The 25893-nt window shown below is 45.8% G+C and overlaps 1 long non-coding RNA gene across 1 annotated transcript; it reads right to left on the minus strand.

Moving 5' to 3' along the window:
• Positions 1-449: 449 nt before the first annotated feature.
• On the minus strand, positions 450-11742 carry LOC142604514 (uncharacterized). The gene is made up of 3 exons (XR_012838378.1): positions 11022-11742; positions 7724-10625; positions 450-567 (listed from the first exon to the last, which is right to left on the minus strand). It is a non-coding gene; the product is annotated as an uncharacterized LOC142604514 (long non-coding RNA).
• Between the last annotated feature and the right edge of the window lie 14151 nt (positions 11743-25893).

The raw sequence follows: 25893 nt of genomic DNA on the forward strand, positions 1-25893 counted from the left end.
AATTAGCTGGGACTAAAAAAATGTAGATTCTTGTGGAAGAATAAAAAATGGAAAACACCAGGCCTCATTATCCTGTCCCTGAAGTGCCAGCGAGTAAAATTATCTTTCATGATGATGTTCTGCATTGATTAGTCAAACATGTAGGAAATCATATTAAAGATTTGACACCTGATGTGGGATCAGAAGAGCTGTGTGCTACAATAGCACATGCAAATGTTGTGGCGAAGCGGTATGTGCTTTGGCCAAAGGAAAGGAAGACAAGAGAGTATGGAAATATGATGGGAAAAAGAAAACTTGGAAGATTCCCCGTGGAAGAATCTTGTAGGTTTTAATGTTCAGTTCAAGGGGGAAAAAAAAAAATCAAAAAAATCTGTTTCCACAGAAGGTACTTCCAGAAGCTATACAATAATTTCCAGACAATTTCTTCTTTGCTTTTTGTTAATTATCCTGTAGAACCCTGTACCCAGAAGCTGATTAGATGCATTCAGGTTCAATAGGCAGAGTAAATTCTGCATGGCCATATGCAGAAATCACATTATCAAGGTTTATAGTTCCATAGTGACCTCACTGTAGATTCAACAAAATAAAAAAAAACAGATAAAGCTAGAATTAATGGAAAGAAATATTGCCCTGAAACGGAAGAGTAAGATCTACAGGTGGACTGAACTGATGTAACTCACTCAACTTCAGAGAAGCCACCGTGACTTACACCACCCGAGACCAGGGCAGAAAAGGCTGATCGGATCACTTTGGACCAAGGTGAAGTCCTGGCCTTGCTGGAATCCACAGAGAAGTCTCCATGATCCCAGTATCTGCAAACACCTCCGCAATAAGTGTCTGCCTCCTCCAGAGTGGCAAAGGGATCACAAATGACTGCAGCTCTTGTGTCCCAAGTACCTGCAGCACCGTGGTGAAAAAGAGCTTTGTCTTCAGCATCAGCCAGGTACTAGGGAAGAGGCAACCCAACTCCTGCATTGACAGGAGCCATTTCTCTGAACTCCACAGCTATTACAGTCCCAAATCAGGAAGAGGAAAGAAACAACTTTTAGCTATTTAAGTAGCGCCACTGCTGTAGTGAGTGATCTTGCCCGAATCAAGGCTGGAGACACAGCATTGCTACAAGACTCTGCCAATTAATATTACAGCCTTGCAAACCAAGTAGCCTGCAAGAGTGGCTTTTCTCATGGTTCTTTACTGGTGGTGAGGACCATAACGTGCGTCTCTATGATCAAAATGCCGACTACCTTCAAAACCAGATGAACCATTAGATGAAAACATTGTATATAATCATTATAGGCCTATGCTCTTATCAGACAACCATAATCAGCAGCTCTGGGATCTTCCAGCACTTCAGGGCTAAATTCTACGTCAGTGTTAAGTAAATTCCATGGCATGGATAACCTAAATTATTTGGCAGATTAGACTGCAGGAAGCATAGCAAACATTACTTAAAGCATTTTTTAAACTGCTGTACAAAGTGCACTATAGTGATAAAATAGAGCAATACCTAATTAATATGCAGAAAAAAGCCCTATAGTTAAATAATTTTAACCCCTTCCTTACCACTGATTCTTAAGGATGATGTGAACAGCACACACTGCAATCAGCTAAGCAGAAAAAGATCTTGGTTATAAAACAAGGCTGCCAGGAGTGCAAGTCCCCAGTAGAAGAAAACCACCCATCAACAGAGTGAGAGACTGAGGCTTCCCCAGTCAAAACTATGTTTTTCCTCTCGTTACTCTGATGTTGGCATCACGCTACCAATTCATCTAGCTCTCCTAGCATCGAGCTCCTTACCTCAAGTTCTCTCTCCCTGTTTATTTCCATTGCCTTGTGAATATGAACATTCTTCTCCCTTCTGGAGTATAGGAACCAAGAATTTTTACTATAGGGCAAGACTGAACACGGTATGGCCCATTGCTTCATCTTATACGTGCTCCATACTTCTTCGCACCACCCTACCACATTCTGCCTCCGCATTGCTGTTCCACAACATAAAGGCACGCGTTTGATGTATGGCCCACCCACCCACTGAAGGTCCACGCCGCCTTCAGCAACATTCTCACTTGTGCACTCTCAGTTCTCTCTGTTTTTCTTTTTAAAAGGACTCTCCCTTTCTTCTCTGGCGTTACTTCCACCTCACACTTGGTATTTAGACCCAGAAATGACCATCGCAGTCCCTGGGCCATTTTCCGTGCAGATGTGGGGCAAGCAGCAGAGCAGTTTTCAAGATGCTTTACGACCCCACGCGGCTGTATTCAGACTGGAACATTTGAACTCCAAACTGAGCAATTGAACTCACATCAAAATTGCTGCTGACAGTGTAACTAAATAAAAGACCTACTTTTCTAATCCCTGAGGCCAATACAAGAAACAGTGGTGAAGAAATGGATATTTTTCATCCATTTGGCTGCAGTGATCACCATTAAATTTGAACAAAAAGCTCAAAAGACCCATGTAGTGTCACCAAAAATCCTGGAGTGGACTGTCAGATGGTAATAAATCACTTGGAAATGACTTTATGGGTAGAATCATGAACTGATTTTGGAGCAAAAGTTTTCGGGAAAGTCACTGAGTACTGGGAGGAAGGAAAGTTTTGATTTCTCCCCTTCCTCCTTTTTTTCCTCTCAGCCCAGACCACCCCACCCCATCCCACCAACAAATTAATCAGGTTTGAGTGCCCAGTTTAAAATTTCTGGGGGAACATCTATCTGGTTTGTCTGTATTTGCAGATGGATAACATGGACTGCTAAAGACCACGACTTCCTGATGACGCTCATGTCACCCCGGAGCCAGGGGTGACCCAGCAGTGTGAGAAAAGCTGGCTAAATCTGCAGAAGACGATTTTATGGGCACAAAGTTACAGAGAGCCGCTGACAAGAAGCCAATACAGCTGATGCACTTTCCTGGACTATTTAGACAAATGGTCCACACGATATAGTCCCACTGGCAGCTCCATGAGTAGTGGGGTAGCAGGAGGCAAGTACAGTATCCATATATTCACAGGTACCTCTAATGTACACAAAAATATATAATAAGCATCAGCAGTCTTCATTAGAGTGCAACCAAGAATTATGGAGATCCTAACCTTGCAAGCCGAATAAATTATTGCCAGAGGATTATTATGTATTCTAACAATATCTAATGTACCTCTTTGTCTCTCATAAATTACAGGGCATCCTCTGACTCCTAGAATACACTCTGTCTCATGCATAGCCACTATATAGTCTTTTTTTTCTCTAAATACACACAATAGAAACTCTAATCAGCATGGTCTTGCATAGAGATTTTAATAGCTGAGAAAAACGTACTTGTAGTCACATGTTCACTGGCCTGGTGTAACTATTTCAATTACCAAAGCAAATGACCACAATTTAAATGTGCTGATAAAGGAGAAGCTCATTTGCAGTGTGTATGTAAGAATATCATTATTAGCTACACACACACCCCTGTTCACAGTTCCACGGGAATTTTACTATTGTACAAAGTATCTCCACCCACTGTAGGCTATAGTAGAGACTCCATGATCACTTGACTTTCTGGCTTTCAGTCAAAAACTGCCAATAACACCTGCTTCTGCACTGGCTTATCCAATTCGGACTTAACAACAACTCCCAATAGTGACTCATCAAACTCTGTTCACTCCAGCAACCAAAAAAAACCCAAAAAACAACCCCTTGCATTTTAACACCTTCCACTCACAACCGATGAGAGATGACACCCAGCACATCTCAGGCCCTGGTACTCTGTTTGCATCAGCACCAGCCACGCTAGCTGATTTACATCAATAAATAGCTGGCCAATGAATAGCTGGAAGGTAATCTTCAAATTAGCAGAACTTGGTGCATTTGCCCTTCTTTGCTGAGTGCTTTTGTCTGCATCCAGGCAGCACTGGAATTGGCTGACTATTATTATCCAGACATTGAATACCTGCTTCAAGACTTTTAAACGACTGGATATACCAAAAAGCACCACAGAGTTAGGAAGTTCTGCACCCTAGAACCAGCTCTTTTACTGTCCATTTCTGCTGGGAAAGACATGAAGAATACATTTGGTTGCGTGCTGCGTTAAACTGCAATGAAAGCTAAAATTACTTTTAAACATCCCATTCCATTTACAAGGCCACAAAGACAATTTTTTTGCATTATTCTCGCAAATTCTTTCTGTTTCGGGTTCTTCTTACCACTTAGACTGTCACACACACACACATTTACATCCTCCTTTAATATGAAGAGTCCAAGAAGGATATTGTGCATAAGCCTTCATGGGCTGTATTTTTAATATATATTAACAAGATGATGGATACCCTGAGCAGACTGGTCAGGCAAAGCAAACGAAGACAAGAAATATTCTCAGGGTGTTATTGATTAACTGTTTTTCAGAACAGAGGAAATCATTTTTAACTGGTTTAAACTATGATGGACTCAAGTGGAAAATGCAAGCAGAGTTAGCAAGGAGCATAATTGACTGGGCATGGAACTAAGTAACCTCTCAGCACGCTGGAAGTGGTGGAGCGAGGGGGGTTACAGTCGGGGCTGCTCCGGACCCAGAACCCTTTCTTCCCAAAGTGAACTCTGCCGGCAGCCAAAGACGACAACGACAACAAGTAAAGGGAGGGGGGGAAAAAGGAAAAAAAAAAAAAAAAAAGAAAAAAAAAAAGGTCCAGCCACTCAGTTACATGATCTAAATTCTAATCAAACATCATTTAAAGCATGTTTTATTTCAGCCTCTGGAGAGATAGTCCCTCCTGACTCCTCACCATGGCAACCGGTGTCTCATTTCAGAAGTGTCATGCCACATTATCATCTTGCCGGCTCACACACTCCTGCCTGACAAGTTCTCTCTGCCCCTTGTGACAACCGTTCCAGGCTTATGCTGTTTATTTTTGGTGTCAGGCTGGCCCTGGCAGATTGAAAGGCAACCTCAACCCCTTGAACAACAAGCACCACACCCCACTTGGTGATAAGAGATGATTTGAGAAGATATTTGCTTACATGTGTATAAGCAATTTGCCGTATGATGAAGCCCCGGTGTGTCTGTGTGAATGCACGCATATGTACATGTGTGCAAAGGGGAAGGAAATGGAGAAGCGTAACGTTTCATGAGAAAGCAAACAATTCATTTCAGATCCCAGGTAGTAGATTTCAATCATCAGATCCTGCTATTCGCAGAGAACAATATGAAATATAGGCCAAAAAGGCTTCCTACATACTCTCTCCTAAGAGACAGGAATGCAAAGCTAGACATTGTCTCTGCAAAATACCCTCGCTGCGTCCCTGCAGAGTGCTGCGAAACAGCAGCAAAGGCACTCCACGGAAGGAATGGGGACAAAACATAATATTAATTTGCCAAAGGAACACGCTAGAGAGACACTTTGGGTCAGATTCATCTCTGCTATTGTGGTGTCAATTTGGAGCCACATCACGGCTGCCAATGAATTCCTTGGGATTGTTCTGCAATCAGAATTACAGAATCTCCATTCATACACAGGTACCGGAGTCTGTTCATCACAGCCATGACTTCCTTTTAAGTACGTGTTTTGTACAGCCTCCACCTAGGTAGGGCTAAGTCAACAGCTGGGCTTCTTAGCGTAAGCACAATAATAATGCTGATTGTAATTACAACAATATGTATTACATTTGCTTTTAACAGTAAACATAAGAAAACAGCAGTATTTTTTACATTCATTTGACTACTGAGACAGTGGCAGTAAAGCAGTACTTCTTTCCATTCAAAAGACCCAGAATTAGAAACAGTTTTCTACCTTCCCATCCAAGTAGGTAGAGAAGAAGGTGTTCTTGGAGTACTTGTTCTGTTGTTACCTACCATTAAGCCAGGAGGGAAGCCCTAGGGTGTCAGATATGATGTCTAGGTAGCAACACCACAAAGAAGAAATGAAGAAACCTCTCAGCTGAAATGGCAGGAGTCACGAAAAGTTATTTTTTTCACATAGGTTGCAACTATGCTGAGACAGTTGGAATCTTGGTCTTATGTTAATCAATAACTGATTTCCCAATTATCATTTTAATGGACAATAATCAATGTTAATGTTGCTAACCAAATTAATTGAACGTCATTTTCACAACGGCCACACAAACCCAGCAGAATACCTGACTGCGATGGGTCACTCAACACTGTTGCAGTCACTGGGAACACCATTATCATAAGATTTGTACATTTTTTCACCAGAGAGCCAAAAGAGAAACTTACAACACTGAAAAATCAGCCAGTTGCTTGGGAACATTTTACTTAAAAGGAGAAAAGCAATATTAAATTCAATATGTGTGATAAAGGGCTTATATATTTCAGGTCATCTACAGAAATTTGAGTTCCCATCCACACATTTCATGGGGAGAACAGAGAGCATCGTCCTCTGATAAGCAGCCAAAAAGGACTGATTGCTGCAAACTCCATTGTGGTATTTTCACACACGGCACTCACCGATGGGAAGCTGGTTACTGACAATGTGCCACAGACACAATTGCTGCAGTGAGCTCTTCGTCCTGCTTAACACAGGTCATCAAACTTCGGTACCAATTTCTCTGTGGCTACGTCTATCCCAACAGACAGCCGAACTCTTCTAGCCACTTCGTGAACAATCTCTTGCCTCCACCAAAGGCTATAAAATTCATCTATGTAACCCAAATACTGAATGTCAGTTGGAGCTGGGGATGAAAATTCTCTTGAAAAAGAGACACATACTGACATCAAATAACTACATGTCTACAGTTGTGCATTTAGTTTAGTTTACAGGCATATCTCCTTGCACTGCTCTGGTCCTGGGAAAGGGGTGCGCGTGTGGTTTACCATGGAGTTTACGTGGGTCAAAATGCAAACAAAACTTGACCCAGTTATTTCAGAGAAAGAATCATAAACTGGGCAAAGCCACACAATTAACTCAGATGCAATCTTTGATCAAATAAGGAGCTAATTGGAAAACAGCTTTCATTAAAAACAAACAAAGCAATATGTTCATTTAATTTTTAATCCATTTTCTGGTAACTGTACCATAGAAAGACAGAGGCTTACAATAGCAAGGCATCTGTAAACAAAATATGATCATCCCAAGACACACTAATGGTATTTTACAGAGTTTGTAAGAGTAGAGCATGTACATTTTTAAAACCATAAAATGAGGGGAATTAACATTCATTATGGAGTGGCAATGAAACTCCAGAGTTGCAAGTCCCATCAAAAGCTATAAACACAGCAAATGCTACAGGAGGCTTTCCAGAGAAAAGAAAAGGAAGACAAGGGGAATATCTCACAAGGCAGAAACAGCCCCCAGGAAGGCAGGCAGGTGGTGATGCCTGTATGGCCGTACCACGGGCTCAGTTCTGCCCCCAGCTGCACACCTGTACCACCCCATCCGCTAAGACTTCTCAATTTCCCTATCACATGCGTGTACCTAGACGTACATGTGTGTCCCTAGAGGTGGAATTTAACTTACTTCCTGAAACAATACACAGCTGACAGAAATGGATGCCCATTGTAGCAAAACATCACATTGCCCAGCCACCTTGCTTTATAGGAAACACAGAGTATATAGGTAAATCAGCAGTCTTTTTTTTTTTTTTTTCCTGGAAGTGCCTGGGTACTTCTACTCACAACCATATGCACATTCAAGTGCAAAAATATCTATACCCATGCATGTGTTGCTACTACCACATAACCCACCCTGAGAGACTTCCATTCCCAAACGCCCCAGTGAATATCTACCCACCTCTTCACAGGCGCAAACATCCAGCTTGCACAATGACTGCAACGATGAACCGTTGAAAGAGAACTCACTACGTGGTCCATCTATTCATCTCTGCCCACAAATCCTCCTTGTACCAGCACATGCTTTTTATACTCCATTAAAGGAAATCACCGGTGTTCTTCAGCAAACAAGTGACCTGGGGAAAGACTCAAAGACTGGCAGGAATTCAACTTTGGCAAGGAAATCCTGTATTTTTGTATCATATTTGCATTTGCTTATGCATATCTATATATCCGTCTGTACACCTATCTTCGTAAAAACTGAACTGCAACAAAATAAATAATAATAATTCTGTTCTCTGTTTCTGGTATTCTCCATCAGAAAGCGGGTAATAAAACAGCAAGCTCTCTAAAGTAGACATTACCAATCCAGGCCATGCAAACAAAACACTTCACCATTTTATAATCTCACATGTCGAATGAACATCATCGTTCCCTTTGGTGCCTTAAAATATCAGGTCCATAAAATGACTAAAAGGCAGAGCAGCAATGCTGCCTAACACTAGGACTGCCTAGAACAGACACGGAAGCTGGCAGTGCCTTTGTTTCCCAGAAAAGCCTCTTCCCCCCACACATCTAGGCGATGGTCCCTTACAGTCTCTCTAACTGAACAGCTAAGTTTTGATTTCTCACATTTGATATGTCAGTTCTCTTTTTTTTCCCCCCTTAAAGTGTAAGGAGAAGACTGCACAATGTATCTGTGACTCCATTCCCCTCCTAGCTACCCACAAAGACACAATCACACCTGCCTCTGAGAAATGATGTTAATTTGCAAGTAAGTCTGAAGCCTCCAAGCTACATTCGTATCATCTTCACTCATTTGTGGCTTTGAATTTGCAGACTAGTGTTTACTGTGCAAAGTACACAAGGGGCAAGCGAGGCCCATCTTGTACGTGAGCTTCCCTGGGAGAAACGCTGGCTGGGAACTGGAGTCGGCACCTCCCCACCATGGAAGCAGCGTGCTCAGCGCAGGGAGCTGTGGCCAGATGCAACCTCAAGCCCCGAGCCACTCGGTGTGGATGCAGTTGTATCTCCCTGTCTGTCTGCAAAAAGAGGATACCAGGACTTCTTTATTTCTTGTTTAGCCTTCCCATGCACTTCCCAGCAGCACAGGGAGGCTAAACAAGAAATACCGTGGCCCACTGAATTTGGGAATTAGAGGAAGAGAAATGCCTTACATTGTCTGGTCTGTCCATTGCGGTAGTTGTTTTTAAATAATGGCGTACACACGACGACAGATGCTGACAGACAGAAACTGGCTTTTCCAGGAAATGGATAGGGCTTTCCAGCTTTATCCTTTCCAAACACTGTTAAAAAAAAAAAAAAGAAGTAATAATAATAATAATTAAAAAAAAAAACCCTGGACCAACGTCACTGATGAAAAATACAAAATAAAAATATGAGTGTAGCTGCTAGGGGCTCTCCTTACTTCAAACTGCCAGGTTTACGACAAGGCTGTAATTTTGCAGACTAATAAGATCAAGTTGGTGGCAAAAGAGGGCGGGGGGGGGAGCGGAAATAAAGTCAGAGCTTTGGGGAGAGGAGGAAGGAGGCTGGTGAAAATGCTGATATTTACTTACTGTAAATGTTGAGCCTATAAAACCTTCCCTCACACAGCAGCCTAAAGTGCCAGGCAGACAACAACAATAGCATGCTTGAATGAAGTTGTATATTGTTTTGTGCAAGCGGCAGCTCACAGCAGAACTGAGATTAATAACAACCACAGGTTCCTCGGTGTAAGTTACAAGCGCGCACCAACCCGTGCTGATAGCATTCAGCCTGGCAAAGCGATCGCTACAGTCTAGGGCTGCCGTTCGCACCAACGTACCATCGCTGGGCTGGTTCGGCGGTGGGTTTGGTTTTCAAACCCAAGTGAAAAGGGGATGAATTTCTGGGGTGCAGCCTGATCAACGGCCACCACACACGCCAGTTCCTCCGAGACAAAGGAATCCAACTCGCAAATAAAACCTCTCACAAACCTCTCTCTTGAGAGCAGACGTTTGCAGGGAAGCCAGGGCGTCTGTTTAGATGCATTTCTGGCGAGACTCTGCCTGGCAAAGCCACCGGGGATTGCTGGGATCCCAAAGGCAGAACCCCGGCTGTATATAAATACACTTATTTGGGGGCAGCGGTTCTCACAGGCGTCCCCGCATCTTTCCGGTTCGTGGGAGAAGGGAGATCAAAATCTCCGCGCTAGGGATGGCCCGGAGCAGGCAGGCAGGCAGGCGGCTGTCCTCCCGCCTCCAGCCCCGCTGCCCCTCGGCCCGACCCGCCGCAGGCCCCGAGGGGCGGAAGCCGCCGGCGGGGAGGGACGGGCCGCCGCTCGGGGCCCGGTTCGCTCGGGATCCTTCGTTAATTGTTGTTTGTGTTTATTAATGAGGTGCGGAGCAGCCTCTAGCGGCCGGCACCGGAGCAGCCACAGGCCGGCGAGCCCGGTTGAGGCGCTGCCGGCGGCTCCCTCGGCTCGGCCCGCAAGCTGAGGGGAGCGGCGGCGGCCGCCCTCCCCATAGAACCGCCGCTCTCCTGCCCCAGAGCTGCCGGGGCTCCTCGCAGGCGGGAGGTGCCGTGGCGGGGTGGTTTGATCCAGCCGCCATGCCTAGATGGTGCCGGTCCTGCACCGCCTCACAGAGCCCATTTCCCAGATGGGCACAGAGTGACAATTCCCCCCCCGAGGTCCCCCTCCGCCCAGGGCTTTACCTGAGGAAAATGGACGCGGAAGCTGAGCCAAGTTTAGCCTCCACCGTCGCAGGTGCCTTCCGCGAGGCCATGGGTCCCTCCAGAAGCCGTCTGTGACGGGGCGCAGGGCGGCAGCCGTCCCATGGGCAGCGGAGCCTGTCCCAGCCCACAGCGGGGCACACACTGGCCTACGCGGGGAGACGTTTCTTCTTCTTTTCCTCTTTTCCTTCTATCTGAGGCACAAATTACTCAGTCCTTTGTATTCGGGGGTCTAACAGGCAGCACAGCTGGGGGCAGCTGTGTCCTCACCAGACGGGGTTGTCTGTGGCAGTCGGGGTGTGCTCCCTCACAGGCAGCAGCAGCCTTGTTGTGGAGCAGGTACTGGAAAAACTGTTTTGGTTCTCCTTCCCTATTATTTACTCCCCTCAACTCTGCCCAGAAGCCCCTGGAGCTCAGTAGAAGGCCTCCATGTAGCCCCACATCCCCCCCCAGAGCCACCCTCCCCTGTCCCTGCCATTTTCTGAAGCGCTCCTGGGGCTTTGGAGTGGATTCATCCTCAAAACCGTGAATGAGCCTGAGCTTACAGGAGCTAGGGGCCAGGTATGGGGCACAGCAGCAGCAGCTTGGCACAGGTGAGCAGCAAGACACATAGTTCTTGTCAAGGCTGGTTGCAAATAGGGATCCAGGCTCCCATTTTGTTCTTCTGTAGAAGAACAGGCAGTTTTCCTAGAAACAGAGACATAAGATTTAGTAGGCAAAGACCTTCCTGTAGTCCCCGTTATCTGCTTGCTCTAGGCAAGATGATAATAAGTGCTTTAAAGCTGCATACCAAATGCATGGGCATCAGATAGCTGGAGAGAACCAAAATTATGCTATTTTCCCCCAAAACACCTATTTGAGCTTTTGAAGAGCAGTTTCCTCCTGGTTAACTGTTGGAAAGTCCGATGCTCCATGTTTGATGGTAGCTGTTAAGCTTCAACTTCTCTACTTCAGGGGTGCTTGGAGTTTTGATTAATTAAGAGTGCCCGATCAGTGCCTCATGCTGATCTCACGCTCGCTGGTTCCCCAGCGTGTTGCCTCCCTCTTGTCTCTGAATTGTGCTTTCTTCAGTTAAATTCACCTCAGTCTTCACTTTATCTTGTGTCCTGAAGTTCCTTCAGCATCAGACCTTCTCCCAGCTCCCAGCCAGGGCAGTACAAGCCAGTGCATCCTCACAAGTAGCTCGGTTGCAAGGACCTACCAGCCCAGTGCTCGACCAGGCACCTGTACATCCCACACTTGTCGCTTTTGCTCCAGATTAGGCTTCTCAGCTGTGTTACATCCAACCTTTCCTGCCACTGCAGAAGTTATATCGTTTTGCTTTCCCTGGCCTATGATTTGCATTAATTCCTCAGAAAGCCTCTGTCCGTTTTCTTCTCCCTTTACTGGCATAGCTTTCAATTCTTTAATCCTTGATGGTTTTCCTTAATTAAACTCAGTTTATACCTCTACTGCAATCCCAGATTAAAATACACATTGGCCTTCCAGCCATGCAAGGTATCTTCCTTTGTACCATTGGCTTTTATTTCTGGAAAGCTTCCTCAGACCTCCAGGCTTGACACTTGCAGGAACCTCTCCATTATTGGTCTTCAAAGAAGTTCTCATTTCCCTCAACAGAGTTTTCTTGCTTTTTGTTGACTCAGCTCAAAATCCTGAAAGGGATTTGACATGGACCACATGCTTTCAGGGTTTTTTAACACTCTTAATTTCTTCATCACCTCTGCTCAGTTTCCCTCAATATTTCTTCTTTATGCAAAAGGAAATTTATCTTTCATTCTGGCATCTGCCCTGCCACCCGCCTTGGTGAACATGAAGGCAAAACTGTCAGGGATTTTTTAAAATTTTTTTTTCTTACACAATGTCTATCAATAACTCTCAGCAGCTTTTAGAGTCTTTCCATTGCTGATCTATTATTCCTTTGGCCCATGCAACATTTTTTATTATTTATTATAACCATTTTCACAGTCTTCATTTCCCAAAACAGCTCATCTTGTCACTTCTTTCGCTCCTTGCTTCATTCTGAATTTGCGGTTTCGGGACAAAGCACACCCTTGTTCCCCCGCACAGGCAGGGCTGCAGGAGCTCCCAGGCAGGCAACCAGCCGCTTGAGGTGGGAGAATTCAAAGGGTGGCAGAACTCAGACAATTTTGATTCTACAGGTATATGGCACATGAGAGGGGAGGCAGCAGCGACCTTGCATTGACTGTGAATGTCACTGGCCATTTTATACGAAGTGTATTTATCACACTACAGTATCATATATTGCCTTTTTGATACCTACCCTTGTATATTTTCCACTTCCTTCCATTTTATTCCAATTTTCTTCCAACTTTCTGCTTGTTTTTCCCAAAAAGAAAAATTCTCTGTCCCCTTTCCTGAAACTCAGTTTATTTTTTGTGACAGCAGTCCCAGACTGTGGTTGCTACCTCTAGTCAGCGTAAAGCACCAAAAAGAACGAAACCACAACCATGAGTTTCAGTTTATGTGCGATGTACACCATAAGGGCTCTAAAAACTGTGAACCTTTGTAACTATTGCTGCCATCCATCTCAGCAGAGCTACACGAGGAAAAGGTTTGCCTCTGTGAATTTGAGATTAGATACCTAAGAGAATAAATCAGTACTTCTAGCACGAAGCAAAGATTGCCCTCACCTATGTAAACAAAATCCCTCACTCAAGGACAGTTTCAGATTTTTTTCTAACTGCCAATCCCAGCCAGATCTTCTTTGGAAACCCTTTTTTTCCTGTTATCCTCACCTGAAGTTGTTCTCGGCTCATCTCTGGGTTTTAATAGCTGTGACCACCTTAACTCCTACAAAAGTAAGCGCTAAAAAGCCACAGCCCTGAGGGTCAAAGTAGAAATGCTCTTTATTTATAGGGAGCACATTTAACTGTCACGCAGTTCCTGCCCATTTTTTGTGTCACCATTATTAATAGGTTTCTCTAGTCATCCCTGCCTCCGTCTGTGCTCAGCTTTTGAGGATGAGCAGCACCACCTTGGACACTTTGTGGGACAAGGGAACCAATAAAAAGACATTCATGAAAATGACCATTTCAAGGGAGATAAAATATCATTATGTGAAATGGATTTGCTGGCACTCCTCACCAAATTTAGCACCTATTAAATTACAGAAACCATTATTCCTCTTACACAGAAAAGTCTGAAACTTTCCCTCAAAGATATATTTTATTAAGTGGGACTTAAATGTATTTTTTCCTTGTGATAAATTCCCACGCATGAATTTTCTTAGAGATACAACAAGTTCTTGTTCTACTAATAATTTTATTGATCAAACAGGACAATACTTCCCTTTTCCTACAGCGCTGGAATATTTCCCTCCCAAAGTGATGCAGCTGTACTTTATTAACAGGACAGCCTACCTGAAGTAAACCAAGTGCTTTTCCTTACAAAAATGCTGCTGCACCTCCCGAGCATGATCCATCTAAATCCTCTCCCTGGGCTTTCCTACTACACTTTCTAAACTCTGTCTCCTCACTGGCCTTGTCCAGCGTACCGTTAAAGATGGTTAATGCCGGATGGCCTCTTTGGAGTTGTAGGAAGGGTTGGGGTTTTTATTTTAACTTCCACTGAGCGAGCACTCTGGGAAGACCAGAGGCTGCAGAAGCATTCAGCGAGTCTATAATCAAACTTCTCCTGGCCATGCGGGCTCGGTGCGAGAGGCCAAACCAGTTAAACAGAACATCAACACACCAAAGGAGTCAAGAAAGTTGCCGGAAGGAAGGAAGGAAGGAAGGAAGGAAGGAAGGAAGGAAGGAAGGAAGGAAACATAACCTTGCAGGATGAAACTGAAGTACACTCGTAGGAATACTGTCTGCAGACGCCTAACGGGAACCCGTGCTGCAGATTCCCAGCAGATGCTGTTGTACATCCAGGAGGCAAACACGGAGGGGAAACTGGAGAAGGACTGATCCCGTTTGATCACCAAGCATGCAGAAAGTAGAAGAGAGTGGATGCACCTCTACAAACAATTTTTTTTTTTCCCTCTTCCTTTTTAACATTGAGAAACTTTGAAACACCTGCAGTGGGAAACAAAAGGTTAATTAAAAAGAACCCCAGTCTTTGTACTAAACTGATTGCTGGGACTCCTGCCAGCCTGGGAAGGTTAAAGAGCTCAAGCATGCGTGGGCTGCGGGGGGAATGGCTAAAATTTACAGCTAGCTCCCTGGAAAGTCACAGTTCAGCTGTTCTCCCGGAGCAGGTGCTCATGGGAGTGGGCCTGTCCCTTTCAAAGCGTGAAGATTGATGAAGCCTTCGCTCTCACCAACTGTAAATATACAACCAGCCTTGTCAGAGCAGGTTTGTAACATCACTTGCTGACAGCAAGAAATTTTTTTTAACCTCCTAAACACACAGCACACTCCTACCCCACACAGACTCACACACACACACACACACAAAAGTAATAAAAAAAAAAAAAAAAAAAAAAGGGCTTTTCCCAAGAATCAGAGAAAAGCTAATAAATAAAATGGTGGGAAAAGCATTTATGTTTTCCCTGCCCAGAGAGGCAATAGATAGAGGACATACATGAGGCGATTTGATCCTGTCCTTCAGAAAACAAGCAACATCTTCCTTGGGCTGTGCAGTTTATGGCCAAGTCCTGAAAGGCAGCTCAGGCTCTTCAGCAAGAGAGCCAGCACGGGAGCCTGGCAAGCTTAAATCAGCGCTGCCAGCCACCCCTCCATGGAGATGGAGGACAAGCAGTCGTAAGAGATGATATGGCTAAAATAATAACCTTTTTACTCTGCCCTAGTGCCTGCTAGCTGAGGACTTTATAATGTGTTACAGATAGGAATTACTTATTCTTTGTGGCCACGCTTCATAAAGTTCGATACGCTTGTGTTTGGATTGGGATTTTCAAGGAGGCCTTGGAGAGTCCCTTCCCTGCCCAGGGGGGAGCAGCTCTCCCTGGGGAACCAGAGAGACAGGGACGGGCTCACGCGGCACTGCAAAGTGATGGGACAAGTACCTGGGGTCTCAGCCTTGGGATCTCCCTTTCTGCTTTTAACGTCATGCATGATCTAAATCCGAGCACTCCTCGCCCATAATTAGTGGGTTAGTTCCTTGAAGGCACCATGGCAGAGGGGAGTCCTCAGAGAGTGTTTTCACTAGGAGAAGACTGGCCTTCACGATTAGCTTAGGATGGGTGGTTTGTGCCTGGATAATCTGGCAAAAGACTGAGCAACACCATGCAGGTACAGCCCTTGGTGCTGCCTACGAGGACCGAGGGAAGATCCGACAGAGGACGGAGCCGTCCCCAGCAGAGCCGGAGCAGCAGGGCAGAGGCGGCTGCTTCCCCACAGAGCGAATTATTTCCACTAAGAACATTGAAGAGTCACAGGCAAATCTAGCAGGAAGGAATAGGATTGGCAAGGCCTCCCCAAAGCCCGTGGAAACCAGACAGGCTATGAATTCACTCCTGACTTCAGTGACTGAACTCCTTGGATGATTGGAAACAGAATTAATATTCTTGTATGAGTTTCTTTATTGTCCTGTCTCAGAATTCATTTTTAGCATTGCAGTCATTTTAACTAAAATAATTCTGCAGCGTGCTTTACTTGGTTTTTTTTCCCAAGGAAATTCCTTCTGTGTTATCATTTCTCTCAGGCAAAATTTCAGGGTAATAGAAAACGTTTAGCCTAATTTCCTAAATTTAAGTTTGATGTTACCTTTGCAGTGTGGAGGGATTAAACTGGTTGTTTTAGGAAACATCAATACCTTCCCAACTACCCCAAAATTTTACCTTGGAAAATCATCAGGTTTTGTTTGGTAAGGTTTTTGGCTTTGTTTTTGCTCCACTGCTTCTGTTTTCCTACTTTCTTCTGCTTGTTATTAATAGATTAGCACAAGACTGCCCTTCCCTAGGGCTCAATGATATATATCCCCTGTGCTCTTAGGCAAAAACAGGCTTTGGATAATTTCCTCCAATTTTCAAAAAGCCCTTTGGTTATCTCTTTCTACAAGAGAAAGAAATTTCTAATGCGTCTAACATAAAACTCCAACAGACCTCGCTTGCACATAGACTTGTCCAGGATAAAATTAATTTGCATTTCCTTCAAGATACTAAAGAACGAACACATCTATGGAAAATCATGCAACCCACTCCATGTTTGCAAACTGTCACATTCTTCCTTTCGCTGGTGTTACATCTCTCCTCTCAGATTCTTTGACTGACGTGGCTGTTTGAATTGCTAACACTCCGTGATGAGGACTGTCGCTGTCATCTCTGCTGTGTTTACCCGGTGCTGCTCACAACGGGGTTCCCCTCCCCGGCGCGGTCCCTCACACTCTGGTACATGCTAATAAATTGTAAGAGAAAAAGGTACTTCCCTCTTTTCAGCAGCAGAAATATAACAATCCTGATGAATAGGCCAGGGACTGGGAATGTTTCCAGAAGCTGTAAGGAAAAAAGGAAGTAATTTATTGCAGGTGCTAAAAATACATCATATACCTGTGAATACAGGTGACCATCACTTGCTCAAACGACTGGTGCTGTCCTTGGAGGGGAAAGACCACGAAGGTCTCCGTCTGCCGCGCTGAACAGCAAACAGCAAAGTCCTCCCTGAGTTTTGGGAGGGGCGGGCGTTGACGTGTGCTTGCATTATACTTCCCAGCAGAGCTGGCCTGAAACACGATTACATTTTCTCAGTAAAATAAAATTACATGCGGGTGTTCCGTGAGATCTAAAATGGTGACAGCAATTTTTCTATCAGGTTCATTATTACCCTTCAAAGGGCATTGCCACTTTTATTTTGCTTATCCTTTCACTAAACTCCGCCTGCTAGTATTTCAAGCCCACGGCAATTTGCCTGTTTCTGCCCCGTTTGTTACCCCCAGATCTGCTGCAGCTGGGAGAGGCCGGGGCTCTCCCTCTGGAGGGGGGCAGTCAGGGGTTGGGGGGATGCACCCCCTTTCACACACGTGTAAAACGCCCCAAACCATCAGGGCTGCCCCCGACGGACCCTGCTCTTCCTCACCTTTGTTTGTTCACACCTCTGGGATCAAGCTCCGGTCTGAACCTAGCTCCCCCAGGGTCAGAGCTCCCCTGAGTTTCTAGGGGCTTTTCAACCAAGCCACATTCCCAGATGCTTTCTCAGGAGCCTAAATCACGTTTTTTTTTTAGGGCTGCCGCAGTTTCCATCAGCTGAGGATCAGACCAAACAACCTGCTTTCGTTTGCTCGTTTTTGCCAAGATGTTTGGAAGAGGGTGGCCGAGGCACCATCTCCCATCCCCTCCCTCACCTAACTCCCCTTTCAGGAATGCTGCGGTGAAGAGGAGGAACCTGAACCCAAAGCCCCCGTCCCCCAGCCTGCCTCTCCCACCCAGCGAAACACGCAGCGTTACAAACCTCTGTGGCTGGGAGGATCTGATTATTTTTATGGAAATTTGCTCCAAGTTCAGAAGTGGATCAATGACAATTTCTTGAGCTGGCTCCATTTTGAGAACCAAAATTGACTTCTGGAGAAGCCGCTTGATTTCCCAGCTTTCCCTCACCAGAAAGCAGATTATTGCGTAGGGCGGGAGTGATATAATTCAGCTCCGAATAAGTTCTGGGCCTATTAGACCCCGATATAAAACTCACCTAGGCTCCAAGGAAAACAGAATAGCTCCCTGCCACACTCTGCCTTGTCCCCCCTTTACACCAGAGAGAGATGGGAGTAAATCCATTTGCTAATATTCAGTACGCCACACGGATGTAAACGGCAGCTCAGGACGTAACACCGGAGAGGCTCGTTTTGAGCAGTTTAGTTCAGCTATTCCTTCCCCGAGCTCCCCAGTTCGCCCTCTTTCCATTGCCCAACCGCGCCACTCCTTTGCTTCCTGCGCTGCCTTGCCGTCTGCCCATCTCTCTTCTTGTTCTCCGTTCCTTTTACATTTGAAAATACTTTTCTTCTACTTCAAAGCTCTTTCACTTGTGAGTGAGTCCCTATTTCCCTCTCACCCATCACCTCCCAGGTCTCCGCATCTCACCGGGATCGCGTGAGCAGCAACTCACCGACTTCTCCGCACTGAGTACCCTCCCCGGCGCTCCGTCCTCTGCCGAGGAGCAGCCAGGGACTTTCTCCCCGCACGAGAGCTGCACAGCCCCCAAGACACGCTGCCAAGGCTTTTCGCACTTCTTTTCCCCCACGCAGCCCTACAGCGTTCGGTTCACGCCTGCGCGCTCTTTTGGCACCGTGTTTATCCTGGAGAAACCGGACTTGCCTTTCATTTAGTGCCACAATTCCTGTCGTTTTGGAAGAGTTTTAATTGAAGATTCTAATCATACAAGGTAGCGCAGTGTTACAACTGCATTTTTACAGGCTGTAATTGTGTCAGTGGAGTGCCTTCTGCTCTGGGCAGGCGCAGGAGGGGAAACGAGGCTTCTCCTTGGTTCAGCTTCGATCCATCCAGCATCTCTTCAGCCTTTGCTCACGGCCGGCAGTCACGGCCGCGCACAGCCTACACCCCAGCTGCACTGGGCGCCAGCACAGCCCTACCAGTCTGCGGGGCTGGGGATGGGAGAAGGAACAAACCCAGTGGCCAGAACAGTCCGACGTGGCGAACTTACATTTCATGGTCCGTCTGCAATGGAGCGAGCGATCCCGGACGCTTTCTTGGCCTCCGGGTGTCCCTGACGGCACAGCGTGGTGGCACGTGTGCGGCTGAAAGGTTGTCCTGCCCCGCGGCAAAGGTCCCTGAACCCGCTCCGTGGTCTGGGAAAGGCAGGGCAACCTTTGCTATCTGTCTTCGAAGGAGAAATTCAGACTTGCTCTTCTTCCTGCCTTTCCTCTCAGCTTAGCCTCTCAGCGGGATCTGCCGACAGAACGTGTTGCGCTGCAGGAGAACCAGGAGAACTTTGATTATTTTTGCTACAGCTCCGGCGAACAAACACTTACCTGAACTACACTTTTTCCATACTCCATCGTGTAACTGAGGGACCGAGTCCCTCTTAGCAGGGCCAAGTGACCGCAACAAACACAACCCCTCTAGCCTTTCACAGAACGCGTGAAAATCATCTTGGGGCACCAGAGGTAACAAAGATTCAGGCTTTTAATGCAAATTCCTGGCTTCGGGTTAGCACAGTGCAGTGCTTTCTGCAAGGCCTTCATAAAGAGGCTTTTAATTTAGCTCTAATAGGGAGGTTATTGTATGTTAAATAAATACTAATTGATTATTTAATATATATGCGTTGAGGGTTAACTGCTATGTAATGAGCTCCTCTCCATTAGTGGAGCTGCTCAACGTCAATTAATATGGGTTTTATAATCAATTGATATTTAACATGCCCTAACTTCCCTGTTTAGACTTAATGGGTCAGCATTTCTTAAGTGGCCAATGCCAATAGTTTCTTCTAAAAATTAAAAAATATTTGTTGGAAGATTTACAACAGGATGGAAAGTTATGAATCTATTAAAAGCTCAGCAAATCAGCTCCACAGAGCTGGCCGCAGCAGAGTTAGTCTGTCTGATGCCAAGAGCTGCACGTACCAGAAACCTCTGGAAATGGGAGAGGGGAGCCACGTTCCCTTAACTTCTCTGGGACTTGGACTTTTTTCTGTAGAGACTTTCCCAGAATGTGCGCTGTACCATGTTAAAGTTTGCACCGTTATGCTCTCTCCTTACTCAGAACATTAAGCAGTATATGGCACAGAGCTGGGCTTGGCCCCGGTGTGATCCTGGCTTTACCGTCCAGTTGCGCTTAGATACCCACCAGAGATGGGATATGCAGTGCCCCATTTGGAAATGACTGCGAGATAAAGATTAGGGACAAGATTTTTTCAAGGATGACCAGGGGATTTAGACACACAGCTTCCATTCATTTTAATAAGCATCACGTCTCCAAATCTCCCAACTGCCTTTTTAAATGTCTAATGGCTGAGACTTTATTCCCTGTGCCTCGCCTCCCCAAACACACACAAATAAATCATGTGCAAGCTGTTTGTGGTGTACACCAGAGAGAAAACAAGGAAGTTTCTAATGAAAGGAGTGGTCATAACGCATTTATGACCATTACCTAACACTATTTCTTCTCTAATTTCCTTACTGGCAGCTTTCAGACAGTTCTCGTGATGTGGCAGAGTTTAGCTTCTGCATCTCTCCCAGGGAACGTACATGGAAGTAAGGGATCTTTTCCCAGCCGAGAGCATCTTTTTCGGGTTTGCCGTCTCCTGTACCCAGCTAGACCCCTGCTCCCTAGCAGGCTGCTCCAGAAGCTAGCTGCTCCCTTGAAGTATTACCAGATTTCTAACCAGCAGGGCTGGCTGCAGGGTGATGGATTCCCGTTCCGGTGTTCTCACTCTGGTATGCAACTGCACTCATTAAAGGCAACTCGATCACTTTGCCATCGCGGAAAACGGCTCATCTTACCCGCACTGAAAACGGGTCAGTCCATAGAGATTGTCTAACCGATATTAACACCGCAGCCTAAATCCTAGTCTAGCCAAGGTTGCCATCTCCCACGTTTGCTTAGCAAGTTTTGTAAAATGTGTAGCTGGTTTAAGCAATAAAAGACTCCGTGCAGAGCAGATGAAGGCATGGAAATACCTTCTCTCACTGCTTGGTGGTCCAGCACTAAGACAATGGATCTTAAAGCGTCATTGCAGCTTTCAGGCAGTGTTATGATGCAGATAATAAAGATGAAGAAAGAACAAAGAGGAGTACGTGGCCAGATCATGGTTTGAAGTCTACAGGCTGATTTATGTCATCTGAGGATCCGGCCCGGTTAGATCTAATTTTAACATCCTTGACAAATTCCCTTTAACGGCAAACTGTCAAAAGGGAATCTTTTCTCCGCCCCTCATCCTTCCATGAGCTGTTCCCTGTGACAACACTGTTCTCCAGCAGTAATTGGCAGTATCATTCTATTATCACTTATTCCTAAGGCCCGAGGATTTCATTCCTTGCAATTTTCCTGTTGTACAAATTCACGTCTATTAGTTTAACACACATGCATGCATTTATTCCCTGTGAGTGTGCGCGTGTGCGTCTGGGGAGGAAAACAGTACTTAAACCTGAAAGGGCCATTGTCTTATAGAAAATCTTAAGGAAGCAAAAGAGCTAATTACTGATGACATGTCGTTGTGACTTGCGGTAGGAGGTGCCTCTGGCGTCTCCAGCAAACAGTCTCAGTTCTCCTTATAAGCATTTTAAATGGATGATGATCCTAATGAACTTAATAGCATCACTATCCAAGGACAGCATCAACTCATTGCCATCCTGTATTTTGCAGAAATAGCTTCTCTTTAAATAGTGTGCCCCTGCTTTGAACAGTAATGGTTTTTAAAAGTGTCTTAGCACACAAAGGCAAAATCTTTTTTGAAACAGGGTGGAATTGGTTGGTGATTATCACTGAAAAGCTGGCAGCCACCAGCTAACCTTCTAACAATGAAATATGGGAATTTACCTTCATGCTTCAATGCTTGCTATTCAGCTGTCTACCAGGGTCTAAATCAATGATTCTACACCCTCCACTCAAGGTTTCTCTTTCAAATGCTGCAGATATGACCTTAAGTTCATCATCTAAACAATGCAGTTCACGTTTAATTTCATTAATCTAAGATCTTCCATAAAATTGCAATATGGCACCATACCTTTCAAGTACCTTCATTAAAATCCATGTTATTTCTAAATCCTATGCATATCTATGAGGTCATACGGTGTTTTATTAAAATGGATTTTTGAAAGGCTCAGCTCTTTTATCACCAATTGTCATAAGGTAGTTTACAATAAAAAAAATTTAAAAAAGAAATCCTCGCCTATCGCTTAGGTAATGAACAGACCACCCATTTCTGCAAATTACCCCCTTTCCTAATTTTTAGCCTTTTCCCAAGGATTTTACATTTGCAGGGGAGAGAAAGAAATTATTAAACAGTCCTTGTTTGTGTATTTTCTGCTGTTTGCCTAGCGGAGTTACCCTTTTGAAATGCATCATGCCATTCAGATCCAATGGACATTATTTCCCAGATTTGCCCCCAAACATCTATATGGCACCACGTTCTCAAACTGCACATGGGATTTTTTTTTTTTTTTTGCTATTCTTGGAAAAATGCATTGGCACAAGTTTATTTTTCTACTGTATCCCTTTCCCTATCTCTGGTCTGCATTACATATTACTCGGTATTGTGATAACACCTTGGAAGGCCGGTTAGGAGCAGGGACCTCATGATAGTAGATGCCAAGAGCACAAAAGCCAGAGCCTGCCCCGCAAAGCCCCCTCTCTCTCAGCACTTCCCACCCATTTAGATCAGAAGATATTTAAAGGAAAGAATTTTCCTCTTTATTTTGTGCTCGCAGCAAGCAAACGCAATTTGCGCAGCAAAGTCCTTACATAATGCAGGCTTATGCGCATAATAATAATAGCAGTAATGCAAAATAAATAATCATCTTCCTAATAGGCGTGCACTGAGATCGGCCCCTAGCGCCCTGACCCTGGAAAAGCCCCCGCGCACGGCTGCAGACTCCCGACCCTCCTCCAGGCCACTCGCTCTCGGCAGGATTATTTCCAGGATCAGGGAACAAATTCGGACTGCGGATACCTGAGCTTACCTGAGCCCTGCTTAATGCTGGGTGTTCGCAGGCACCACCCCCCCCCCCCCAGCAAGGGAGGAGGGAGGGAGGGCTGAGCTCCCTTGGGAGCATCTCAGAGGTGGGGCACGTCCCCCCAGCCTTGCACAGGAGTTATCTATTCCGCCTCTTTATTAGCACTTCCTTTAGTCCCTTCCTGTAATGAAAAGTAAAATAAAGTGCTACGCTCTGCCATCTATCGCAAAGCCACCAAAATCCGCTTCCGTAAGAAATCAAAGCAGCGACATTCCTTGAAACAGGGACGTTTTACGCGTCTCCCTGTGAACTGGGGAGCAAAAGCCTGTGAGTAAACATCTTCTGGAGCATCGGAGAGTCTCGGGAACACCCGCCTCGCTCCAGAGTGCCGCGAGCACGCCGGGAAGCAGCCTGTGTGGGTGCAGGGCTACCCAGGGTGCTGCTAGGAAACACTCAGTAAGTCCAACTGGGAATTCGGTCCCTCCCTGCGTGTTGAGGCAGAGCAGCAGAGCGGTACGGCGTTCCACGCTGAGCGGTCGCCGGGCTGGGGGGATACCCGACAATCCCAACCTGCCGTGGTTTCCCCAGGCTTCGCTGCACTTCTGCTCGCTTCCGTCAGTAAAATCTGCAGGTCTGGAGCCTACGGAAGCCACCGGAAGACTTCTCTGTGTGCGTGGGCTCAGTTTTGACCCCGTACTTTAATTAATTGTGAGTGAGGCTGCATTGGAGCAACCATTGCTCCTTCCTTAATTAAACTTGCCACTTAAACAGAAGTTCAGCACCCGCCCTATCGATCTCTTCTGGAAAAAAATCCACCCCTTACTTTTGTGCTAAACAAGAATAGATCCCTGGCAAAATCTAGTGCAAACATTCAAGTATTTAGATTTTTCACAAAGGTAAGGAGGACACAAGCGACGGTATCTGTGCCCAAAGACAAATAATGTTCCACAATGTTTCCATCTCTTAAGCACAATATTAAGCAGCCTGAAGAGACGAAGCTGTCCCACGGTCCTGCCCCCATCCCCTGCACTATTTTACTGAGGCTCCAGCAGAAGACACTGAGACACCGCTACTGAGATGTCATTTGTGACAAACCTTCCACAGTTAATGTTGGTTGATGACTTCAACCTCGCCTTCCTTCATCCTTCCATAAAAACATACCCCGGCTGCAGTACCGCACTTACAGCCTCACATTACTCTGAAGAAGCAATTACAGCGAGCAGTGCAAGGAACTAAAGACAGGTCACCTAAATGAACTGAGGGAAAAGTACATGAGAAAACAAGAAAATGTCTTCATCACTTTTCAGGCTTCAAATTGGAAAAACAGGGATCAATACAGCAGAACTTCATTTAATGGTGTGAAAAACAATCCACCCCAAGACAGGCAGGAATCACTTACTGCAAAACAAACAGGCCAATTAGGGCCGGGCAGGGCGCAGCGGGACGCAGGTGCCAGAGCCATTCCTCCAGCCTCAGCTGTCCGAGACGCGGGCGCAAGGGATGAAGCCACCAACCGAGGACACTCCGAGGCCACACAGCAAAATTTCTCCCCAAAAAGGGCCACGTGGCAGCAGCGTGCTGCGTTGTCTTTCTCCTAATTTTCCATCCATGGTACTTCCCGTTCATTTTAACGATCGCAGAAACGGCGCTGGCTGGTGGAAACACCGAGAAGACCTGGGCTGGGAGATGGGGACACAACATAGAATCATAGAATCTTTAAGGTTGGAAAAGACCTCTAAGATCACCAAGTCCAACCGTCGACCCAGCACCACCATGTCCACTAAACCGTGTCCCAAAGTGCCACGTCTACACGTTTTTTTAACACCTCCAGGGATGGTGACTCCACCACCTCTCTGGGCAGCCTGTTCCAATGCCTGACCACTCCTTTGGTCAAGAAATTTTTCCTAATATCTAATCTAAACCTCCTCTGACACAACTTGAGACCGTTTCCTCTTCGGCCATCACCTCGCGGTCTGGCCTCTGGAGTAGCGAGGAGGAGGAGGATGCTGTTGAGCCATGGCTTTATGCTGTCCACGATGCTGGGGACACGCAGGAGAACCTCTTTACCGCGGCCGTCACCGCTAATACCATTCCTCGTGGAAAGCAGCAGAGCCCGCAGAGCCACGCTCGCATCCTTTCTGCATCCTTCCTCGAGGCTCGGTCCAGCACGGCCTTAAAACTTTTGGTGTCAGAGTCCAGCACCCTCCTCAGTCAACTCATTCTGCAGAATGACTGTTCCAGCGTTGGAAAGTTTTTCTTCATCTGTAGAGAAATGGCAGCTCCTCTCTTCCAGCGTGCCGTTGAGGACACCGTACCTGCATACAAACATCTGCCACGTGAGGGTTTTATTGCTTTTGCTGTCACTGCCACTGCCAGGTCCTGCAGCGTATTAAACAGATTAATAGAAGTGATGAAGAGGGAGTATAAAACCCGCCAGGCGTCACCGTGGGCCAAGTGCCACCGAAATGGGGAGAGAGAGAGAGGCTGGAACTGACATTTGCAGAAGTAACGTCACGTTATTAAAACAAATTTGGCACGAGGGGAAAATATGTTTGCTTTGCACTTAATAACGGCTACGAGAGCATATTCAAAATCAAATATTTGTAAGGCAGTAAGTTAGCGTTTTCTCCTCCCCTTCTCCTCCCCCTCGTCAGTCAGACCCAGCCCTTGTGTTACCGAGTCACAGCGCTGCTGTTTTAAAAGTGCATCAAAACGCGGAGTGGACATCAGGCCTAAATCTCAAATCTAACTTTGAATTTACATTTGTCTTCAGAAAAATAATCAACCCCAAAACACGTGGCCACAGCCTCTGGCTGCCTTTACAGAAAACTGCTATGCATTGCAATTTTTCTCTCTTTTTTTTCCCCCTCTGCCGAA

Source organism: Balearica regulorum, chromosome 19 (genome assembly GCF_011004875.1).
Source record: "Balearica regulorum gibbericeps isolate bBalReg1 chromosome 19, bBalReg1.pri, whole genome shotgun sequence".
Lineage (NCBI taxonomy): Eukaryota > Metazoa > Chordata > Aves > Gruiformes > Gruidae > Balearica > Balearica regulorum.